The sequence below is a fragment of the Arachis stenosperma genome, chromosome 7, assembly GCF_014773155.1.
Source record: "Arachis stenosperma cultivar V10309 chromosome 7, arast.V10309.gnm1.PFL2, whole genome shotgun sequence".
In the NCBI taxonomy this organism is placed as follows: domain Eukaryota; kingdom Viridiplantae; phylum Streptophyta; class Magnoliopsida; order Fabales; family Fabaceae; genus Arachis; species Arachis stenosperma.
In genome coordinates, this window is record NC_080383.1 from 67,920,705 (window position 1) to 67,946,103 (window position 25,399).

At 40.0% G+C, this 25,399-nt stretch overlaps 2 non-coding genes across 2 annotated transcripts; one reads left to right on the forward strand and one right to left on the reverse strand.

Moving 5' to 3' along the window:
• Positions 1–5,195: 5,195 nt before the first annotated feature.
• LOC130942894 (small nucleolar RNA R71) lies at positions 5,196–5,303 on the reverse strand. Its single transcript, XR_009071441.1, has one exon. It is a non-coding gene; the product is annotated as a small nucleolar RNA R71 (small nucleolar RNA).
• Positions 5,304–25,074: 19,771 nt separating this feature from the next.
• On the forward strand, positions 25,075–25,178 carry LOC130942387 (small nucleolar RNA R71). Its single transcript, XR_009070958.1, has one exon. It is a non-coding gene; the product is annotated as a small nucleolar RNA R71 (small nucleolar RNA).
• Positions 25,179–25,399: the final 221 nt, after the last annotated feature.

The window sequence follows — 25,399 nt, forward strand, 5'->3', positions numbered from 1 at the left end:
ATGGTTAAGGCAGGAGCTGAATGAGTCTCCAAACACTGAGAAGTCATCCATGAAGACTTCCAGAAATTTTTCCACCATATCAGAGAAGATTGAAAGCATGCACCTCTGAAAGGTTGCAGGTGCATTACACAGGCCAAATGGCATCCTTCTGTATGCAAATACTCCAGATGGACATGTGAATGCTGTTTTTTCTTGATCTTTTAGATCTACTGCAATTTGATTATAACCTGAATATCCATCCAGGAAGTAGTAGTATTCATGACCTGCTAGTCTTTCCAGCATCTGGTATATGAATGGTAAAGGAAAATGATCCTTTCTGGTAGCTGTATTGAGCCTTCTGTAATCAATACACATACGCCACCCAGTAACTGTTCTTGTAGGAACCAGTTCATTTTTTTCATTATGAACCACTGTCATGCCACCTTTCTTAGGGACGACTTGGACAGGGCTCACCCAGGGGCTATCAGAAATAGGATAAATAATCCCAGCCTCTAGTAACTTAGTGACCTCTTTCTGCACTACTTCCTTCATGGCTGGGTTCAGCCGCCTTTGTGGTTGGACCACAGGCTTGGCGTCACCCTCCAATAGGATCTTGTGCATGCATCTGGCTGGGCTGATGCCCTTAAGATCACTGATGGACCACCCAAGAGCTGTCTTGTGTGTCCTTAGCACTTGAATTAGTGCTTCCTCTTCCTGTGGCTCTAAGGTAGAGCTTATAATTACAGGAAAGGTATCACCTTCTCCCAGAAATGCATATTTCAGGGATGGTGGTAATGGTTTGAGCTCGGGTTTTGGAGGTTTCTCCTCTTCCTGAGGGATTTTCAGAGGTTCTACTATTCTCTCTGATTCCTCCAGGTCAGGCTGAACATCTTTAAATATGTCCTCTAGCTCTGATTCGAGACTCTCAGCCATATTGACCTCTCTTACCAGAGAGTCAATAATATCAACACTCATGCAGCCATTTGGGGTGTCTGGATGTTGCATGGCTTTGACAACATTCAACTTGAACTCCTCCTCATTGACTCTCAAGGTTACTTCCCCTTTTTGGACATCAATGAGGGTTCGGCCAGTTGCTAGGAAAGGTCTTCCTAGAATGAGAGTTGCATTCTTGTGCTCCTCCATTTCCAGCACCACAAAGTCAGTAGGAAAGGCGAATGGCCCAACCTTGACAATCATGTCTTCAATCACGCCTGATGGGTATTTAATGGAGCCATCAGCAAGTTGAAGACATATCCTGGTTGGTTTGATTTCTTCAGTTAAACCAAGCTTTCTGATAGTAGATGCAGGTATTAGGTTGATACTTGCCCCAAGATCACATAAAGCTTGCTTGGTGCAAGTGCCCTCTAATGTGCATGGTATCATAAAGCTCCCAGGATCTTTAAGCTTCTCAGGTAAGCTTTTCAGAATGACTGCACTGCATTCTTCAGTGAGGTAAACTTTTTCAGTTTCCCTCCAATCCTTCTTATGACTTAAGATCTCTTTCATGAACTTAGCATAAGATGGTATTTGCTCAAGTGCTTCTGCAAACGGAATCTTTATTTCAAGAGTCCTGAGATAGTCTGCAAAGCGGGCAAATTGCTTATCCTGTTCCGCTTGGCGGAGTTTTTGAGGATAAGGAATTTTGGCTTTGTATTCCTCAACCTTAGTTGCTGCAGGTTGATTACCTACAGAAGTGGGTTGGTGATGAGCGGATAATTTGTACCCTTTTTGGCATTGTTTTTAGTATGTTTTTAGTATGATCTAGTTAGTTTTTAGTATATTTTTATTAGTTTTTAGTTAAAATTCACTTTTCTAGACTTTACTATGAGTTTGTGTGTTTTTCTGTGATTTCAGGTATTTTCTAGCTGAAATTGAGGGACCTGAGCAAAAATCTGATCCAGAGACTGAAAAGGACTGCAGATGCTGTTGGATTCTGACCTCCCTGCACTCGAAGTGGATTTTCTGAAGCTACAGAAGCCCAATTGGCGCGCTCTCAACGGCGTTGGAAAGTAGACATCCTGGGCTTTCCAGCAATATATGATAGTCCATACTTTGCCTAAGATTTGATGGCCCAAACCGGCGTTCAAAGTCACCCTCAGGAATTCCAGCGTTAAACGCCGGAACTGGCACCAAAATGGGAGTTAAACGCCCAAACTGGCATAAAAGCTGGCGTTTAACTCCAAGAAGAGTCTCTACACGAAATTTCTTCATTGCTCAGCCCAAGCACACACCAAGTGGGCCCGGAAGTGGATTTTTATGTCATTTACTCATCTCTGTACACCCTAGGCTACTAGTTTTCTATAAGTAGGACCTTTTACTATTGTATTTTTTATCTTTGGACATCTAGTTCTTAGATCATTGGGAGGCTGGCCTCACGGCCATGCCTAGACCTTGTTCTTATGTATTTTCAACGGTGGAGTTTCTACACATCATAGATTAAGGTGTGGAGCTCTGCTGTACCTCGAGTATTAATGCAATTACTATTGTTCTTCTATTCAATTCCGCTTGTTCTTTGTCCAAGATATCACTTGTTCTTCAACCTGATGAATGTGATGATCCGTGACACTCATCATTATTCTCACCTATGAACAAGGTGACTGACAACCACTTTTGTTCTACAAGCAACCAAGGCTCTAGTGAATATCTCTTGGATTCCTGATACACGATGCATGGTTGATCGCCTGACAACCGAGAGCTCGCCTGACAAACGAGCCAGCCATTCCGTGAGATCAGAGTCTTCGTGGTATAGGCGAGAACAGATGGCGGCATTCAAGAGAATCCGGAAGGTCTAAACCTTGTCTGTGGTATTCTGAGTAGGATTCAATGATTGAATGACTGTGACGTGCTTCAAACTCCTAGCAGGCGGGGCGTTAGTGACAGACGCAAAAGAATCACTGGATTCTATTCCGGCCTGACCGAGAACCGACAGCTGATTAGCCATATGCTGTGACAGAGCATAGGAACATTTTCACTGAGAGGATGGGAGGTAGCCACTGACAACGGTGAAACCCTACATAAGCTTGCCATGGAAAGGAGTAAGAAGGATTGGATGAAGACAGTAGGAAAGCAGAGAGACGGAAGGGAAGGCATCTTCATACGCTTATCTGAAGTTCCTACCAATGAATTACATAAGTACCTCTATCTTTATCTTTATGCTTTATTCGTATATCACTATACCCATTTGAGTCTGCCTGACTAAGATTTACAAGGTGACCATAGCTTGCTTCATACCAACAATCTCCGTGGGATCGACCCTTACTCGCGTAAGGTATTACTTGGACGACCCAGTGCACTTGCTGGTTAGTTGTGCAAAGTTGTGTAGTGATCACAATTTCGCGCACCAAGTTTTTGGCGCCGTTGCCGGGGATTGTTTTGTGTATGGACAACTGACGGTTCACCTTGTTGCTTAGATTAGGTATTTTTTATTCAGAGTTCTTAAGAATGAATTCTAGTGTTTCAAGGTGATGTTCTTATCATCACCAAAGCTGATTGATCTTCATCAATTTAGCTCTTGAATGCAATGTCCTGCTGAAGCTTGGCTAGCCATGTCTAATTCCTTTAGACTGAAGCTTTAGACTAACATTGCATGATTCCTGGAATTCTCATTAAGAATTTTGATACCTTTATTTTCTTTTCATATAATTTTCGAAAAAAGCACAAAAAAAAAATTTTTTCAAAATCATAAAAACCAAAAATATTTTATGTTTCTTGTTTGAGTCTAGTGTCTAATTTTAAGTTTGGTGTCTTGCAATGCATTGTTTATTTGATCTTGGTTCTATTTTCAAGTCAATAGTACAGGGAACTGAAGATTCAGAACATGCAGCAGAGGAATTACACAGAAAAAGCTGGGCGTTCAAAACGCCCAGTGAAGAAGGACAGACTGGCGTTTAAACGCCAGCCAGGGTGCCTGGTTGGGTGTTTAACGCCCAAAAAGGTAGTGCATTGGGCGTTAAACGCCAGAATGTGCACCATTCTGGGCGTTTAACGCCAGGATGGCACAAGGGGGAGGATTTTGTTTTCAAATCAATTTTTTTTTCAAGTTTTCAAAATTTTTCAAAATCAAATCTTTTTCAAATCATATCTTTTCAATCAAATATTTTCAAAATCAATTTCTTTCCTTTTTCAAAGATACTTGCTATCAATTAATGATTTGATTTAACATTTCAAGTATGTTGCCTTTTCTGTTGAGAAAGGTTTAATGTTTGAATCATATCTTTTCTTGTTAGGCAAGTCATTAATTTTTTTTTCAAATCTTTTTTTAAAAATTGTTTTCAAATCATATTTTCTCAATCACATATTTTTAAAATCAATCATATCTTCTTAACCTCATCTTTTTCAAAATAGCTTTCAATCAAATCTTTTTGACTTCTAATTTCAAAATCTTTTTCAAAAATCACTTGATTTCTTTCCCACTCTTATTTTCGAAAATTAATTAGTGTTTTTCAAAATATTTTCAATTTCTTTAACTTAATTTTCGAAAATTCTCTTCCCCTCTTCCCACATCCTTCTATTTATGGAGTACCACTCCTTCTCAATGCACAATTCGAACTCTCTCTGATTAAGTTCGAATTCTTCTACCTCCTTCTTCTATTTTTCGGTTCTTCTGACACCTCAAGGAATCTCTATACTGTGACATAGAGGATTCCACATTTTCTTGTTCTCTTCTCTTTCATATGAGCAGGAACAAAGACAAAAGCATTCTTGTTGAAGCTGACCCTGAACCTGAAAGGACCTTGAAGCGAAAGCTAAGAGAAGCTAAGGCACATTTCTCTGTAGAGGACCTAACAGAAATCTTCAAAGAAGAAGAACCCATGGCAGCCGAAAACAACAACAATGCAAACAATGCAAGGAAGGTGCTGGGTGACTTTACTGCACCTACTCCCGACTTCTATGGGAGAAGCATCTCTATCCCTGCCATTGGAGCAAACAACTTTGAGCTTAAGCCTCAATTAGTTTCTCTAATGCAACAGAATTGCAAGTTCCATGGACTTCCATTGGAAGATCCTCATCAGTTTTTAGCTGAATTCTTGCAAATCTGTGACACTGTCAAGACTCATGGGGTTGACCCTGAGGTCTACAGACTTATGCTATTCCCTTTTGCTGTAAGAGACAGAGCTAGGACATGGTTGGACTCACAACCTAAAGAAAGCCTGGACTCATGGGAAAAGCTAGTCAATGCCTTCTTGGCAAAGTTCTTTCCACCTCAAAAATTGAGTAAGCTTAGAGTGGAAGTCCAAACCTTCAGACAGAAGGATGGAGAATCCCTCTATGAAGCTTGGGAAAGATACAAACAATTGATCAGAAAATGTCCTTCTGACATGCTTTCTGAATGGAGCATCATAGGTATTTTCTATGATGGTCTCTCTGAACTATCCAAGATGTCTTTGGATAGCTCTGCTGGAGGATCTCTTCATTTGAAGAAGACGCCTACAGAAGCTCAAGAGCTAATTGAAATGGTTGCAAATAACCAATTCATGTACACTTCTGAAAGGAATCCTGTGAACATGGGACTAATCAGAAGAAAGGAGTTCTTGAGATTGATACTCTGAATGCCATTTTGGCTCAGAACAAGATATTGACTCAACAAGTCAATTTGATTTCTCAAAGTCTGTCTGGAATGCAAAGTGCACCAAGCAGTACTAAGGATGCTTCATCTAAAGAAGAAGCCTATGATCCTGAGAACCCTTCAATGGAAGAGGTGAATTACCTAGGAAAACCCTATGGAAACACCTATAATTCTTCATGGAGAAATCACCCAAATTTCTCATGGAAGAATCAAGAAAGACCTCAACAAGGTTTTAACAACAATAATGGTGGAAGAAACAGGTTTAGCAATGGCAAGCCTTTTCCATCATCTTCTCAGCAACAGACAGAGAATTCTAAGCAGAACCCCTCTGCCTTAGCAACTATGGTCTCTGATCTAATCAAAACCACTCAAAGCTTCATGACTGAAACAAGGTCCTCTATTAGGAATTTGGAGGCACAAGTGGGACAGCTGAGCAGAAAAGTTACTGAACTCCCTCCAAGTACTCTCCCAAGCAATACAGAAGAAAATCCAAAAGGAGAGTGCAAGGCCATCAACATGGCCGAATTTGGAGAGGAAGGAGAGGAAGTGAACGCCACTGAGGAAGACCTCAATAGGCGTGCACTGACCTCCATTGAGTTCCCCAATGAGGAACCATGGGAATCTGAGGCTCAAAATGAGACCATAGAGATTCTATTGGACTTACTTCTGCCTTTCATGAGCTCTGATGAGTATTCTTCCTCTGAAGAGGATGAGTATGTCACTGAAGAGCAAGTTGCTAAATATCTTGGAGCAATCATGAAGCTAAATGACAAGTTATTTGGAAATGAGACTTGGGAGAATGAACCTCCTTTGCTCACCAAAGAACTGGATGACTTGTCTAGGCAGAAATTACCTCAAAAGAGACAAGATCCTGAGAAGTTTTCAATACCTTGTACCATAGGCACCATGACCTTCAAGACGGCACTGTGTGACTTAGGGTCAAGTGTAAACCTCATGCCTCTCTCTGTAATGGAGAAGCTAGGGATCTTTGAGGTGCAAGCTGCAAGAATCTCATTAGAGATGGCAGACAACTCAAGAAAACAAGCTCATGGACTTGTAGAGGGTGTTTTGGTGAAGATTGAAGACCATTACATCCCTGCTGATTTCATAGTCCTAGAGACTGGGAAGTGCATGGATGAAACCATCATCCTTGGCAGACCCTTCCTAGCCACAGCAAAGGCTGTGATTGATGTTGATAGAGGAGAGTTGATCATTCAAGTGAATGAAGAATCCTTTGTGTTTAAGGCTCAAGGATATCCCTCTGTCATCATGGAGAGGAAGCATGAAAAGCTTCTCTCAAATCAGAGTCAAACAGAGCCCCCACAGTCAAACTCTAAGTTTGGTGTTGGGAGGCCACAACCAAACTCTAAGTTTGATGTTGAACCCCCACATTCAAACTCTAAGTTTGGTGTTGGGAGGTTCCAACATTGCTCTGAGAAAATGTGAGGCTCCATGAGAGCCATCTGTCAAGCTACTGACATTAAAGAAGCGCTTGTTGGGAGGCAACCCAATGTTATATTTTATCTATTTTCTTTTATTATTTTATGTTTTTTGTAGGTTGATGATCATAAGAAGACACAAAATCAATTGAAAAAGCAAAAACAGAATGAAAAACAGGAAGAAAAATAGCACACCCTGGAGGAAGAACCCACTGGTGTTTAAATGCCAGTGAGGCTAGCAATTGGGCGTTTAACGCCCAGTCTGGCACCATTCTGGGCGTTTAACGCCAGAAAGGGGCACCAGACTGGCGTTAAACGCCAGAAAAGGGCAAGAACCTGGCGTTAAACGCCAGGAATGGGCACCAGCCCGGCGTTTAACGCCAGAAATGGCTCAAAACGTGATTTTGAATGCCATTTGGTGCAGGGATGACTTTTCCTTGACACCACAGGATCTGTGGACCCCACAGGATCCCCACCAACCCCACCACTCTCTCTCTCTTCTTCACCCATTCACCAATCACCTCAACTCCTCTTCCCCAAAAACCCTTCACCTATCAAATCCCATCTTTCTCTTTACCACTCACATCCATCCTCCATAAAACCCCACCTACCTCACCATTCAAATTCAAACCACTTGCCCCCCCAAACCCACCCATCAATGGCCGAACCATGACCCCCCCTCTCCTATATATACCCTTCTTCACCCCTTCATTTTCACACAACCTAAACACCACTTCTCCCCCTCTTTGGCCGAACACAAAAGCCATTCCCTTCTTCCTCATTTCTTCTTCTTCTACTCTCTTCTTTCTTCTTTTGCTCGAGGACGAGCAAACCTTTTAAGTTTGGTGTGGTAAAAGCATTGCTTTTTGTTTTTCCATAACCATTTATGGCATCCAAGGCCGGAAAAACCTCTAAAAAGAGGAAAGGGAAGGCAAAAGCTTTCACCTCCGAGTCATGGGAGATGGAGAGATTCATCTCAAGGGTGCATCAAGACCACTTCTATGAAGTTGTGGCCATGAAGAAGGGTCAACTTTGATCAAAGGTTGGACCAAGTCCTCATAGATATTTATGAAGAGGGCGCTCAATGAAAGAGAGATTCAAGAGGGAAGCCAGTTCAACTGAGAAGGCATGACCTCAAGCCCATCACTAAGAAAAGGATGGAGCAAACAAGAGACCCCTCTCATCATGAGATCCCTGAGATGTCTCAAGGGATGCACTTTCCTCCACAAGACTATTGGGAGCAACTAAACACCTCCCTAGGAGAATTAAGTTCCAACATGGGACAACTAAGGGTGGAGCACCAAGAACATTCCATCCTCCTCCATGAAATTGGAAAAGATCAAAGAATCATGAGAGAGGAGCAACAAAGGCAAGGAAGAGACATTGAGGAGCTCAAGCACTCCATAGGACCTTCAAGAGGAAGAACAAGCCGCCATCACTAAGGTGGACCCGTTCTTTAATCTCCTTGTTCTTTATTTTCCTATTTTTCGAAATTTCATGCTTATGTTTGTCTATGTTTGTGTCTTATGATCATTAGTGTCTTAGTGTCTATGCCTTAAAGTTATGAATGTCCTATGAATCCATCAACTTTCTTAAATGAAAACTGTTTTTATCACAAAAGAACAAGAAGTACAGGATTTCGAATTCATCTTTAAAACTAGCTTAATTAGTTTGATGTGGTGGCAATGCTTTTGTTCTCTGAATGTATGCTTAAACAGTGCATATGTCTTTTGAATTTGTTGTTCATAAATGTTAAAGTTGTTAGCTCTTGAAAGAATGATGAAAAAGGAGACATGTTACTGAGGATCTGAAAAATCATTAAAAATGATTCTTGAAGCAAGAAAAAGCAGTGAATACAAAAAAAAAAAGAGGCGGAAAAAAAAACCGAAAAAAAAAGGGAAAGAGAAAAAGAAAGAAAAAGAAAGAAATAAAGTTGTGATCCAAGGCAAAAAGAGTGTGCTTAAGAACCCTGGACACCTCTAATTGGGGACTCTAGCAAAGCTGAGTCACAATCTGAAAAGGTTCACCCAATTATGTGTCTGTGGCATGTATGTATCCGGTGGTAATACTGGAAGACAGAGTGCTTTGGGCCACGGCCAAGACTCATAAAGTAGCTGTGTTCAAGAATCATCATACTTAACTAGGAGAATCAATAACACTATCTGGATTCTGAGTTCCTAAAGAAGCCAATCATTCTGAATTTCAAAGGATAAAGTGAGATGTCAAAACTGTTCGGAGGCAAAAAGTTACTAGTCCCGCTCATCTAATTTGGAGCTAAGTTTTATTGATAATTTGGAGTCTATAGTATATTCTCTTCTTTTTATCTTATTTGATTTTCAGTTGCTTGAGGACAAGCAACAATTTAAGTTTGGTGTTGTGATGAGCGGATAATTTGTACCCTTTTTGGCATTGTTTTTAGTATGTTTTTAGTATGATCTAGTTAGTTTTTAGTATATTTTTATTAGTTTTTAGTTAAAATTCACTTTTCTGGACTTTACTATGAGTTTGCGTGTTTTTCTGTGATTTCAGGTATTTTCTGGCTGAAATTGAGGGACCTGAGCAAAAATCTGATCCAGAGACTGAAAAGGACTGCAGATGCTGTTGGATTCTGACCTCCCTGCACTCGAAGTGGATTTTCTGGAGCTACAGAAGCCCAATTGGCGCGCTCTCAACAGCGTTGGAAAGTAGACATCCTGGGCTTTTCAGCAATATATGATAGTCCATACTTTTCCTAAGATTTGATGGCCCAAACCGGCGTTCAAAGTCACCCTCAGGAATTCCAGCGTTAAACGCCGGAACTGGCACCAAAATGGGAGTTAAACGCCCAAACTGGCATAAAAGCTGGCGTTTAACTCCAAGAAGAGTCTCTACACGAAATTTCTTCATTTCTCAGCCCAAGCACACACCAAGTGGGCCCGGAAGTGGATTTTTATGTCATTTACTCATCTCTGTACACCCTAGGCTACTAGTTTTCTATAAGTAGGACCTTTTACTATTGTATTTTTTATCTTTGGACATCTAGTTCTTAGATCATTGGGAGGCTGGCCTCACGGCCATGCCTAGACCTTGTTCTTATGTATTTTCAACGGTGGAGTTTCTACACATCATAGATTAAGGTGTGGAGCTCTGCTGTACCTCGAGTATTAATGCAATTACTATTGTTCTTCTATTCAATTCCGCTTGTTCTTTGTCCAAGATATCACTTGTTCTTCAACCTGATGAATGTGATGATCCGTGACACTCATCATTATTCTCACCTATGAACAAGGTGACTGACAACCACTTTTGTTCTACAAGCAACCAAGGCTCTAGTGAATATCTCTTGGATTCCTGATACACGATGCATGGTTGATCGCCTGACAACCGAGAGCTCGCCTGACAAACGAGCCAGCCATTCCGTGAGATCAGAGTCTTCGTGGTATAGGCGAGAACAGATGGCGGCATTCAAGAGAATCCGGAAGGTCTAAACCTTGTCTGTGGTATTCTGAGTAGGATTCAATGATTGAATGACTGTGACGTGCTTCAAACTCCTAGCAGGCGGGGCGTTAGTGACAGACGCAAAAGAATCACTGGATTCTATTCCGGCCTGACCGAGAACCGACAGCTGATTAGCCATATGCTGTGACAGAGCATAGGAACATTTTCACTGAGAGGATGGGAGGTAGCCACTGACAACGGTGAAACCCTACATAAGCTTGCCATGGAAAGGAGTAAGAAGGATTGGATGAAGACAGTAAGAAAGCAGAGAGACGGAAGGGAAGGCATCTTCATACGCTTATCTGAAGTTCCTACCAATGAATTACATAAGTACCTCTATCTTTATCTTTATGCTTTATTCGTATATCACTATACCCATTTGAGTCTGCCTGACTAAGATTTACAAGGTGACCATAGCTTGCTTCATACCAACAATCTCCGTGGGATCGACCCTTACTCGCGTAAGGTATTACTTGGACGACCCAGTGCACTTGCTGGTTAGTTGTGCAAAGTTGTGTAGTGATCACAATTTCGCGCACCAGTTGGGAAGCTTTTTTAGAAGGGTTGTCATCAGCACTTGTATGTGACTGATCCCCCACTGGCATTTGAATGCCAGGGGTGGAAGCTGGAGTGGCGTTAGACGCCACCTCCTTGTTTGTTACTGCCGTTTGAACGCCAGAACCATGCTCCCTTTGGGCGTTCAACGCCGGATTCATTCTTGTTTCTGGCGTTGAACGCCAGGAATGAGCATGGTCTGGGCGTTCAGCGCCAGCTTTATTCCTCTCTGGGCTCTGACTGTCCTCAGAGGGATTTTGAGTAACCATTTGTTCATTTCTTGGTTTCCTGCTGCTTTGAAGTGAGGTATTTAATGTTTTGCCACTTCTTAATTGAACTGCTTGGCATTCTTCTGCTATTTGTTTTGACAGTTGCTTTTCTGTCTGCTTTAATTGTACTTTCATATTCCTGTTAGCCATTCTTGTTTCCTGTAATATTTCCTTGAATTCGGCTAGCTGCTGAGTTAGAAAGTCTAATTGCTGATTGAATTCATTAGCCTGATCCACCGAACTGAGTTCAACAATTACTGTTTTAGCTTCTTCTTTCATGGAAGATTCACTACTTAGGTACAGATGTTGATTTCTGGTAACTGTATCAATAAGCTCTTGAGCTTCTTCAATTGTTTTTCTCATATGTATAGATCCACCAGCTGAGTGGTCTAGAGAAATCTGAGCTTTTTCTGTAAGCCCATAGTAGAAGATGTCTAATTGTACCCATTCTGAAAACATTTCAGAGGGGCATTTTCTTAGCATCTCTCTGTATCTCTCCCAGGCATCATAAAGAGATTCATTATCTCCTTGTTTGAAGCCTTGGATGCTTAGCCTTAGCTGTGTCATCCGTTTTGGAAGGAAATAGTGATTCAGGAATTTTTCTGACAGCTGCTTCTATGTTTTTATGTTGTTCTTAGGCTGGTTATTTAACCACCTCTTAGCTTGATCTTTTACAGCAAATGGAAACAGTAATAATCTGTAGACATCCTGATCCACTTCCTTATCATGTACTGTGTCAGCAATTTGCAAAAATTGTGCCAGAAACTCTGTGGATTCTTCATGTGGAAGACCAGAATACTGACAGTTTTGCTGCACCATGATAATGAGCTGAGGATTCAACTCAAAGCTACTAACTCCAATGGAGGGTATACAGATACTACTCCCATATGAAGCAATAGTGGGGTTAGCATATGACCCCAGAGTCCTCCTGGACTGTTCATTCCCACTTAGTTCCATGATGGAATAAAAGAGATGGTATATATGTTGATATTATTTATTTTATAAAAATTAATTTTTTATAAAATAAAATAAAAACGAAATAAATAAAAGAAATTAGAAATATTTTGAAATTGAAAATTGAATTTTTATATAAAATTTTCGAAAAATGTAGTTCAAAATTAGTTAGAAAGTATATATTTTTTGAATTTTGAATTTTATGATGAAAGAGAAAAATATGCAAAAGACACAAGATTTAAAATTTTTAGATCCAATGTTCCTTATTTTTGAAAATTTTGGAGGGAAAACACCAAGGAACACCAAACTTAAAAATTTTAAGATCAAAACACAAGAAAGACTCAAGAACACCTTGAAGATTCACAAGAACACCAAGAACAAAAGAAAGAACACCAAACTTAAAATTTTTAGAAAACCAAGACAAATTTTCAAAAATTATATTAAAATTAACAAGAAAACACCAAACTTAGAGTTTGGCACAAGATTAAATCAAGAAAGATTATTTTTGAAAAAGATTTTCAAAAGAACTGGTGCCCAATCATCAAGAATATAAAACAATACTCTAGCCAATTGGGAGTAAATGTAACACTTGTTCTGAATAGGTATATTCCTTTTGGAAAATTAATGCTTTAAAAAGAACACAAGTGAAACAAGAAAAGACACAAAATAAGAAAAACTCAAGATCAACAAGAAAGATAAACAAGAACAACTTGAAGATCAAGGAAAAACAAGAACATGCAATTCGAAAAAAAATTAAGAGACAAGGAAAAGCATGCAATTGACACCAAACTTAGAACAAGACACTAGACTCACGAAAAATTGACAATTAATTAAGAAAAATAATAAATTTTGAAAAGAAATTTTTGAAAAGAAACTATCCTATCAAGATTTAATGACTCTATAACAATAAAAATAAATTATTCCTAATCTAAGAAATAAAATAAACCTTTAGTTGTTCAAACTCAACAATCCCCGGCAACGGCGCCAAAAACTTGGTGCACGAAATTGCAATCACACTTTTTACAATCCGCACAACTAACCAGCAAGTGCACTGGGTCGTCCAAGTAATACCTTACGTGAGTAAGGGTCGATCCCACGGAGATTATTTTTGTTGAAACGAACTATATTTATTTTATTAATCTTAGTCAGGATATTAATTAAAATTATCAGTTGGAATTATTAGATTGGAAAAATAAAAGAGAATAAAAGCGTTACTTGTTGTGCAGTAATGAGAAATATGTTGGAGTTTTGGAGATGCTTTGTCCTCTGAACTTCAACTCTTCCTTGAAATCCTTTTCCACACGCAAAGTCCCTTCCATGGCAAGCTCTATGTAGGGTGTCACCGTTGTCAATGGCTACTTCCCATCCTCTCAGTGAAAATATTCCTATGCTCTGTCACAGCACGGCTAATCATCTGTCGGTTCTCAATCAGGTTGGAATAGAATCCATTGATTCTTTTGCGTTTGTCACTAACGCCCAGCCTTCAGGAGTTTGAAGCTCGTCACGGTCATTCAATCCCAGAATCCTACTCGGAATACCACAGACAAGGTTTAGACTTTCCGGATTCTCATGAATGCCGCCATCAATCCGGCTTATACCACAAAGATTCTGATTAAGGAATCTAAGAGATACTCATTCAATCTGATGTAGAACGGAGGTGGTTGTCAGGCACACGTTCATGGATTGAGGAAGGTGATGAGTGTCACGGATCATCACCTTCTCCATAATTAAGCGCGAATGAACATCTTAGATGAGAACAAGCGTGTTTGAATGGAAAATAAAGGAATTGTATTAATTCATCGAGATGCTGCAGAGCTCCTCACCCCAACAATGGAGTTTAGAGACTCATGCCGTCAAAAAGTATGTAATTCAGATCTGAAAATGTCATGAGGTACAAAATAATTCTCTAAAAGTTGTTTAAATAATAAAGTAGTAACCTAGGTTTACAGAATATGAGTAAACTAAGATAATTGGTGCAGAAATCCACTTCTGGGGCCCACTTGGTGTGTGCTGGGGCTGAGACTAAAGCTATCCACGAGTAGAGGCTTTTCTTGAAGTTGAACTCCAAGTTATGACGTGTTTTGGGCGTTCAACTCCGGATCATGACGTGTTTCTGGCGTTTAACTCCAGACAGCAGCATGTACTTGGCGTTTAACGCCAAGTTACATCATCTATCTTCACGAAAAGTATGGACTATTATATATTGCTGGAAAGCCCTGGATGTCTACTTTCCAACGCCGTTGAGAGCGCGCCAATTGGACTCCTGTAGCTCCAAAAAATCCATTTCGAGTGCAGGGAGGTCAGGATCCAACAACATCAGCAGTCCTTTTTCAGCCTAAGTCAGATTTTTGCTCAGCTTCCTCAATTTCAGCCAGAAAATACCTGAAATCACAGAAAAATACACACACTCATAGTAAAGTCCAGAAATATGATTTTTGCCTAAAAACTAATAACATTTAACTAAAAACCAATTAAAACATGCTAAAATCTACATGAAATTACCCCCAAAAAGCGTATAAAATATCCGCTCATCAGTAGTCCTCTCCTAGTTGGAAAACCATTTCTCCCTTTGCCATATTAATCATGGCATTTGCAGTAGCTAGAAAAGGTCTTCCAAGGATGATGGATTCATCCTGATCCTCTCGTATGTCCAAGACTATGAAATTTGCAGGGATGTAGTGGTCTTCAACCTTTACCAAGACATCCTCTACTAAGCTATATGACTTCTTCATTGACTTGTTTACCATCTCTAGTGAGATGTTTGTAGCTTGTACCTCAAAGATTCCCAGCTTCTCCATTACAGAGAGTGTCATGAGGTTTATACTTGACCCTAGGTCACACATAGCCTTCTCAAAGGTCATGGTGCCTATGGTGCAAGGAATCAAGAAGCGTCCAAAATCCGGAAGCTTCTAAGGGAGCTTCTGCTAAACCAAAGCATTGAGTTCTTTGGTAATAAGTAGAGGTTCTTTCTCCAAAGGCTTTGTACCAAATAGCTTGGCATTCAGCTTCATGAGAGCTCCTATGTACCAAGCAACTTGCTCTTCCCTAGTGTCTTCATCCTCATCAGCGGATGAGTAGCCATCAGAACTCATGCATTGTATAAGTGTATGTAAGGGAACCTCTATGGTCTCTATGTGAGCATTAACTTCCTTTAGTTCTTGGATAGGGCTTTCTTAAGTGGGTATTGAGCACTCAGAGAGTGTGCCTTTACTAGCGTTCAACGCCAGCTCTGATCACTCTTTGGGCGTTGAACGCCTATGCTATATACCCTTACTGGCGTTAAACACCATTTTCCTTACCATTTTGAGCGTTGAACGCCTAGCAGGGATCTCCTGGATGGCGTTCAACGCCAGCTTCCCTATCAGTTGGGGCGTTGAACGCCCAGTGAGGGCTTACTCACTGGCATTCAGTGCCAACTTTCCTGCTTGTTTGGGCGTTGAACGCCCAACCAATGTTTCTTGGCTGACGTTCAACGCCAACTCTGCTGCCAGGATGGGCGTTGAATGCCCAGTGAGGTCTTTCTCACTGGCATTGAGCGCCAGCTTTGCTGCCTAGTTAGGCGTTGAATGCCCAGTGAGATCTTCCTCACTGGCATTCAATGCCTTCCCAGTCTCTCCAGATTCAGCCTCTACCTCTATGGTGATGGCCTTGCACTCTTCTCTTGGGTTTACTTCAGTGTTACCAGGAAGAGTGTCAGGAGGAGTATCAAGGATCCTCTTACTCAGTTAGCTAACTTGTACCTCCAAATTCTGATGGAGGACCTTGTTTCAGTTATGAAACTATGACTGGTCTTAGAGAGGTTGGAGACTATAGTAATCAAGTCAAAAAGGCTCTGCTTAGGAGTCTCCGTATTCCCTTGAGAAGATGGGAATGGTGGCCTGTTGTTGAACCTATTCTGGTTCCTTCCACCTTTATTATTATTGAAACTTTGCTGAGGTTTTTGTTGATCCTTCCATGAGAGGTTAGGATGATTCCTCCATGAAGGATTGTAGGTGTTTCCATAGGGTTCTCCCATGTAATTCACCTCCTCCATGGTGGGTTGATCAGGATCATAAGCTTCCTGAGTACTGCTAGTTGCAGTTTGCATTCCAGTCAAATACTGAGAGATCATATTGACCTGCTGGGTCAAGATCTTGTTCTGAGCCAATATGGCATTCAGAGTGTCAACTTCAAGAACTCCTTTCTTTTGAGGGATCCCATTATTTACAAGATTTCTCTTAGAAGTGTACATGAATTGGTTGTTTGCAATGAGTTCTCTTGCTTCTGCAGGCGTTTTCTTCAAGTGGAGTGATTCACCTATAGAGCTATTCAATGATATTTTGGACATCTCAGACAGACCATCATAGAAAATTCCTAGGATAGACCATTCTGAGAGCATGTCAGGAGGACACCTCCTGATCAGTTGCTTGTATCTTTCTCAAGCTTCATAGAAGGATTCACCTTCTCTTTGTCTGAAGGTTTGAACTTCCACTCTGATTTCGCTCATCCTTTGAAGGGGAAAGAATTTAGCCAAGAAAGCATTGACCAGTTTTTCCCAAGAGTCTAGGCTCTCTTTTGGTTGAGAATCCAACCATATCTTAGCTCTGTTTATTACAGCAAAGGGAAAGAGCATAAGCTTGTAGACCTCAGGATTCACTCTATTGGTCTTAACAGTATCATAGATTTGCAAGAATTCAGCTAGGAACTGATGTGGATCTTCCAGTGAAAGTCCATGAAACTTGCAATTCTGTTGTAGAAGAGAGACTAACTAAGGCTTAAGCTTAAAATTGTTAGCTCCAATGGCAAGTACAGAGATGCTTCTGCCATAAAAATCAAAGGTAGGCACGGTGAAGTCACCAACAACCTTTCTTGCCTCTCCTTCAGGTTCGGCCATGTCTTCAGCTTCTTGTTCAAAATTTTTTGAAAGGTTTCTTCTAGAGTGTTGTGCTTTAATTTGTTGTAAGCTCCTCCTTAAAGTCCTTTCAGGTTCAGGATCAAGATTAAAGAGATGTTCTTTATCCTTGTTTCTGGTCATAAACAAGAAAAGAAGAAAAAAAAAAAGAAAGAAAGGAAGCTTCTATGTCTGATTTGAGTATAGAGAGCTCCTAGTGAGATGTGAAGAAAGAAGAGGAAGATAGAAGATTGAAGATAGAAGAAGTAGAAGAAGAGTTCAAATAAATAGAAGTAGAAAAGATAAACAAGAATTAAAATATTTTTTATTTTATTTTATTTATTTATTTATTTCAAAAAAGAGGAGTTAATTAATTAAAAAGATTTGAAATTTAAATGATGGGTTTTCTAAAAAGAAGATAGAGAAATAGAGGAAGGATTTTCGAAAATTAAGAGAGAGAAGAATTAGTTAGGAAATTTTGAAAAAGAAGAGAGAGAAGATGAGTAACGAATTAAGAAAGATTTGAAATTAAGATAAGATATAAGATTAGAAAAGATTTGAATTTAAAATTTGAATTTTAAAAATTAAATTTTAAATTTTGAAATTTCAATTTTGAAATTTGAAAGTTTGAAAATTTGAATTTTGAATTTTGAAAAAGTCAACAAGATAAGATAAAGATTTGAAAAAGATTTGAATTTTGAAAAGGTTTGATTTTAAAATTTGAAATTTGAAATTTAAATTTTGAAATTTGAAATTGAATTTTAAAATTTGAATTTTAAAATAAGATAAGATAAGATTTTTGAATTTTGAAGAAAGATAAAAAGATAAGACAAGATTTTGAAAAAGGTAAGATTTTTTGAAAAGATTTGATTTTGAAAAGATTTGAATTTTGAAATTTAAAACTAATATAAGATAAGATAAAAATTTTGAAATTAAAATCTGAATTTTTAATGAAATTTTTGAAAATTAAATTAAAACAAAGATAGAGGAGATATTTTTATTTTTTGAATTTAATGAGGAAAGAGAAAAATAACAAAAAGACACCAAACTTAAAATTTTTAGATCTAATGACACTACTATGCAAAAATTTTTAAAGAAAAATACAAAGAGACACCAAACTTAAAAATTTTAAGATCAAGACAAGAAGAAAGACAAGAACACTTTGAAGATCAAGAAGAACACCAAGAACAAAACTCAGCGAATTCAAAGAATACAAGAACATTCAAAAGACACCAAACTTAAAATTTTTGAAAACCAAAGACAAAATTTTCGAAAATTTAAAGAAAAGACACAAGAAGACACCAAACTTAAAAATTGACACAAGACTCAAACAAAAGACACTAATTTTGAAAAATTTTTTGAAAGAAAGACTCAAAGAATTCGAAAATTACCACAAGAACAAAAGCAAAAGACTCAAACCATAAACAAAGATTAAACAAAGAAAGGGAAAAAAATTTTGAAAAGGTTTTTGATTTTTCGACATAAAAAGAAAAATAACATAAAAGACTCTAACAAAATTAAAGACAATACCTGATCTAGAGAACAAGATAATCCGCCAGTTGTCCAAACTCAAACAATCCCCGGCAACGACGCCAAAAACTTGGTGCACGAATCCCCACGCTTCGTACAGCTGAACCAGCAAGTGTACTGGGTCGTCCAAGTAATACCTGAGCGAGTCAGGGTCGATCCCACGAAGATTGTGGTCTGAAGCAAGCTATAGTTATTGGTCGGGCGAAATTGTGAACAATACTTTTTCACAACTCAAATAATCCCTGGTAATGGCTCCAAAAACTTGGTGCGCTCAATACCATGGCATTACACAACTTCGCACAACTAACCAGCAAGTGCACTGGGTCGTCCAAGTAATAAAACCTTACGTGAGTAAGGGTCGATCCCACGGAGATTGTTAGTATTGAAGCAAGCTATGGTCATCTTGTAAATCTTAGTCAGGCAAACTCAGATATATATGGTGATGAACGAAAATAACATAGAAGATAAAGATAGTGATACTTATGTATATCATTGGTGTATGAGCTTCAGACAAGTGTATGAAGATGCCTTCCCTTCCGTCTCTCTGCTTTCCTACAGCCTTCATCCAATCCTTTCTTACTCCTTTCCATGGCAAACTCGTGTAGGGTCTCACTGTTGTCAGCAGCTACCTCCCATCCGCGCAGTGAAAGCTAATGCAAAGCACTCTGTCACAGTGCCGCCAATCACCGGTTTGGTTCCCTCCCCTACCGGAATAGAATAACTCTTTTGCGTCTGTCACTAACGCCCAGTAGGTTACAGGTTTGAAGCACGTCACAGTCATTCAATCATTGAATCCTACTCAGAATACCACAGACAAGGTTTAGACCTTCCGGATTCTCTTGAATGCCGCCATCAGGTCCTGCCTATACCACGAAGACTCCGAAGAATCCAAGAGATATTCACTAAGCCTCAAATGCTTGTAGAACAAGAATGGTTGTCAGTCACCTTGTTCATAGGTGAGAGTGGTGATGGGCGTCAATCATCACCATCATCATGTTGAAGAACAAGTGATATCTTGGTAAAAGAACAAGCGGAATTGAATGGAAGAACAATAGTAATTGCATTAATACTCGAGGTACAGCAGAGCTCCACACCCTTAATCTATGGTGTGTAGAAACTCCACCGTTGAAAATACATAAGAACAGGGTCTAGGCATGGCCGAATGGCCAGCCTCCCAAAGATCTAAGATAGCATAAAAGTGAAGATAGCTACCAAAGTCTACTAATACAATAGTAAAAGGTCCTATTAATAGTAAACTAGTAACCTAAGGTGTACAAAAATGAGTAAATGACATAAAAATCCACTTCCGGGCCCACTTGGTGTGTGCTTGGGCTGAGCAATCAAGGAAATTCGTGTAGAGACCTTTTCTGGAGTTAAACGCCAGCTCCCATGCCAGTTTGGGCGTTTAACTCCAACTTTTATTCCTGTTCCGGCGTTTAACGCTGGAATTCCTGAGGCCGGATTGCTTCGCGGGTTTGGGCCATCAAATCTTGGACAAAGTATGGACTATTATATATTGCTGGAAAGCCCTGGATGTCTACTTTCCAACGCCGTTGAGAGCGCGCCAATTGGGCTTCTGTAGCTCCAGAAAATCCACTTCGAGTGCAGGGAGGTCAGAATCCAACAGCATCTGCAGTCCTTTTTGGTCTCTGAATCAGATTTTGCTCAGGTCCCTCAATTTCAGCCAGAAAATACCTGAAATCACAGAAAAACACACAAACTCATAGTAAAGTCCAGAAAAGTGAATTTTAAATAAAAACTAATAAAAATGTACTAAAATCTAACTAAAAGATATCAAAAACATACTAAAAACAATGCCAAAAAGTATACAAATTATCCGCTCATCACAACACCAAACTTAAATTGTTGCTTGTCCTCAAGCAACTGAAAATCAAATAAGATCAAAAGAAGAGAATATGCAATGAATTCCAAAAACATCTGTGAAGATCAGTATTAATTAGATGAGCGGGGCTTTTAACCTTCTGTCTCTGAACAGTTTTGGCATCTCAATCTATCCCTTGAAATTCAGAATGGTTGGCTTCTTTAGGAACTCAGAGTCCAGATAGTGTTAATGATTCTCCTAGTAAAGTATGATGATTCTTGAACATAGATATTTATTGAGTCTTGGCTGTGGCCCAAAGCACTCTGTCTTCCAGTATTACCACCGGATACATACATGCCACAGACACATAATTGGGTGAACCTTTTCAGATTGTGACTCAGCTTTGCTAAAGTCCCCAATTAGAGGTGTCCAGGGTTCTTAAGCACACTCTTATTTGCCTTGGATCACAACTTTATTTCTTTTCTTTTCTTTCTTTTCTTTCTTTTTTTCGATTTTTTTTTTTTTTTTCGGTTTTTTTTTCTTTTTTTTTTTTTTTTTTTTTGAATAGCTTTTTCTTGCTTCAAGAATCATTTTATTGATTTTTCAGATCCTCAGTAACATGTCTCCTTTTTCATCATTCTTTCAAGAGCCAACATTCATGAACCACAAATTCAAGATACATATGCACTGTTTACACATACATTCAGAGAACAAAAATATTGCCACCACATCAAAATAATTAAACTATTATAAAATTCAAAATTCATGCAATTCTTCCTTTTTCAATTAAGCACATTTTTATTCAAGAAAGGTGATGGATTCATAGGACATTCATAACTTTAAGGCATAGACACTAAGACACTAATGATCATAAGACACAAACATGGATAACATAAAGCATAAAATTCGAAAAACAAAGGAATAAAGAACAAGGAAATCAAGGAATGGGTCCACCTTAGTGATGGCGGCTCTTCCTTGCTTTTGAAGGTCCTATGGAGTGCTTGAGCTCCTCAATGTCTCTTCCTTGTCTTTGTTGCTCCTCCCTCATGATTCTTTGATCTTCTCTAATTTCATGGAGGAGAATGGAGTGTTCTTGATGCTCCACCCTTAGTTGTCCCATGTTGGAACTTAATTCTCCTAGGGAGGTGTTTAGTTGCTCCCAATAGTTTTGTGGAGGAAAGTTCATCCCTTGAGGAATCTCAGGGATTTCTTGATGAGAGGGGTCTCTTGTGTATTCCATCCTTTTCTTGGTGATGGGCTTGTCCTCATCAATGGAGATGTCACCCTCTATGTCAACTCCAACTAAATAACAGAGGTGACAAATGAGGTGAGGAAAGGCTAACCTTGCCACAGTGGAGGTCTTGTCTGCCACTTTATAGAGTTCTTGAGCTATAACCTCATGAACCTCTATTTCCTCTCCAATCATGATACTATGGATCATGATGGCCCGGTCTATGGTAACTTCGGACCGGTTGCTAGTGGGAATGATTGAGCGTTGTATGAACTCTAACCATCCTCTAGCCACGGGCTTGAGGTCATGCCTTCTCAATTGGACCGGCTTTCCTCTTGAATCTTGCTTCCATTGTGCGCCCTCTTCACATATGACTGTGAGGACTTGGTCCAACCTTTGATCAAAGTTGACCCTTCTAGTGTAAGGATGCTCATCTCCTTGCATCATAGGCAAGTTGAACGCCACCCTCACACTCTCCGGACTAAAATCCAAGTATTTCCCCCGAACCATAGTGATATAATTCTTTGGATTCGGGTTCACACTTTGGTTATGGTTCTTTGTGATCCATGCATTGGCATAGAACTCTTGAACCATCAAGATTCCAACTTGTTGAATGGGGTTGGTGAGAACTTCCCAACCTCTTCTTTGGATCTCATGGCGGATCTCCGGATATTCACCCTTTTTGAGTAAAAAGGGGACTTCGGGGATCACCTTCTTCAAGGCCACAACTTCATAGAAGTGGTCTTGATGCACCTTTGAGAGGAATCTATCCATCTCCCATGACTCGGAGGTGGAAGCTTTTGCTTTCCCTTTCCTCTTTTTAGAGGTTTCTCCGGCCTTTGGTGCCATAATGGTTATGGAAAAACGAAAAAGCAACGCTTTTACCACACCAAACTTAAAATGTTTGCTCGTCCTCGAGCAAAAGAAGAAAGAAAGGAGTAGAAGAAGAAGAAATGAGGAAGAGGGGGAGGGTAGTGTGTTCGGCCAAAGGGGGAAGAAGTGGTCTTTAGGTTGTGTGAAAATGAAGGGTTGAAGAAGGGTATTTATAGGAGAGAGGGGGGTAAAGGTTCGGCCATTTGAGGGTGGGTTTGGGAGGGAAAGTGGTTTGAATTTGAAGGGTGAGGTTGGTGGGGTTTTATGAAGGATGGATGTGAGTGGTGAAGAGAAGGATGGGATTTGATAGGTGAGGGGTTTTTGGGGAAGAGGTGTTGAGGTGATTGGTGAATAGGGTCCTGTGGGGTCCACAGATCCTGTAGTGTCAAGGAAAAGTCATCCTTGCATCAAATGGCATCAAAATCCACGTTTTGCCCCATTTCTGGCGTTAAACGCCGGGCTGGTGCCCATTCCTGGCGTTTAACGCCAGGTTGTTGCCCTTTACTGGCGTTTAACGCCAGTCTGGTGCCCTTTTCTGGCGTTAAACGCCCAGAAAGGTGCCAGACTGGGCGTTAAACGCCCAACTGCTAGGCTGACTGGCGTTTGAACGCCAGCAGCATCTTCCTCCAGGGTGTGCTGTTTTTCTTCCTGTTTTTCATTTTGTTTTTGCTTTTTTCATTGTTTTTGTGACTTCTTATGATCATCAACCTACAAAAAAGATAAAATAACAAAAGAAAATAATTAATTATAAAACATTGGGTTGCCTCCCAACAAGCGCTTCTTTAGTGTCATTAGCTTGACAGAGGACTCCCATGGAGCCTCAGAAACACTCAGAACCTTGTTGAAACCTCCCAACACCAAACTTAGAGTTTGAATGTGGGGTTTCAACACCAAACTTAGATTTTGGTTGTGGCCTCCCAACACCAAACTTAGAGTTTGACTGTGGGGGCTCTGCTTGGCTCTGTTTTGAGAGAAGCTCTTCATGCTTCTTCTCCATGATGATAGAGGGATATCCTTGGGCCTTAAACACCATGGATTCTTCATTCACTTGAATGATCAACTCTCCTCTATCAACATCAATCACAGCCTTTGCTGTGGCTAGGAAGGGTCTGCCAAGGATGATGGATTCATCCATGCACTTCCCAGTCTCTAGGACTATGAAATCAGTAGGAATGTAATGGCCTTCAATCTTAACCAGAACATCCTCTACAAGTCCATGGGCTCGTTTTCTTGAGTTGTCTGCCATTTCTAGTGAGATTTTTGCAGCTTGTACCTCTAAGATCCCTAATTTCTCCATTACAGAGAGGGGCATGAGGTTCACACTTGACCCTAAGTCACACAAGGCCTTTTTGAAGGTCATGGTGCCTATGGTACAAGGTATAGAAAACTTCCCAGGATCCTGCCTCTTTTGAGGCAGTTTCTGCCTAGACAGGTCATCCAGTTCTTTGGTGAGCAAGGGAGGTTCATTTTCCCAAGTCTCATTTCCAAATAACTTGTCATTTAGCTTCATGATTGCTCCAAGGTATTTAGCAACTTGCTCTTCAGTGACATACTCATCCTCTTCAGAGGAAGAATACTCATCAGAGCTCATGAAAGGCAGTAGCAAGTCCAAGGGAATCTCTATGGTCTCAGTCTGAGCCTCAGATTCCCAAGGTTCCTCATTGGGGAACTCATTAGAGGCCAGTGGACGTCCAGTGAGGCCTTCCTCAGTGGCGTTCACTGCCTCTTCTTCCTCCCAGAATTCGGCCATGTTTATGGCTTTGCACTCTCCTTTTGGATTTCTTCAGTGTTACTTGGGAGAGTGCTTGGAGGAAGTTCAGTAATTTTCTTGCTCAGCTGACCCACTTGTCCTTCCAAATTCCTAATGGAAGATCTAGTTTCAGTCATGAAACTTTGAGTGGTTTTGATCAGATCAGAGACCATGGTTGCTAAGTCAGAATTATTCTGCTTAGAGCTCTCTGTCTGTTGCTGAGAAGATGATGGAAAAGGCTTGCCATTGTTAAACCTGTTTCTTCCACCATTGTTATTGAAACCTTGTTGAGGTCTCTCGTGATTCTTCCATGAAAGATTTGGGTGATTTCTCCATGAAGAATTATAGGTGTTACTATAGGGTTCTCCTAGGTAATTTACCTCTTCCATGGAAGGGTTCTCAGGATCATAAGCTTCTTCCTCAGATGAAGCTTCCTTAGTACTGTTTGGTGCATTTTGCATTCCAGACAGACTTTGAGAAATCAAATTGACTTGTTGAGTCAGTATTTTATTCTGGGCCAAAATGGCATTCAGAGTGTCAATCTCAAGAACTCCTTTCTTCTGACTAGTCCCATTGTTCACAGGATTTCTTTCAGAAGTGTACATGAATTGGTTATTTGCAACCATTTCAATCAATTCTTGAGCTTCTGCAGGCGTCTTCTTTAGATGAAGAGATCCTCCTGCAGAGCTATCCAAGGACATCTTAGATAGTTCAGAGAGACCATCATAGAAAATACCTATGATGCTCCATTCAGAAAGCATGTCAGATGGACATCTTCTGATTAATTGTTTGTATCTTTCCCAAGCTTCATAGAGGGATTCTCCATCCTTCTGTCTGAAGGTTTGGACTTCCACTCTAAGCTTACTCCATCTTTGTGGTGGAAAGAACTTTGCCAAGAAGGCATTGACTAGCTTTTCCCATGAGTCCAGGCTTTCTTTAGGTTGAGAGTCCAACCATATTCTAGCTCTGTCTCTTACAGCAAAAGGGAATAGCATCAGTCTATAGACTTCAGGGTCAACCCCATTAGTCTTGACTGTGTCACAGATTTGCAAGAATTTAGCTAAAAACTGATGAGGATCTTCCA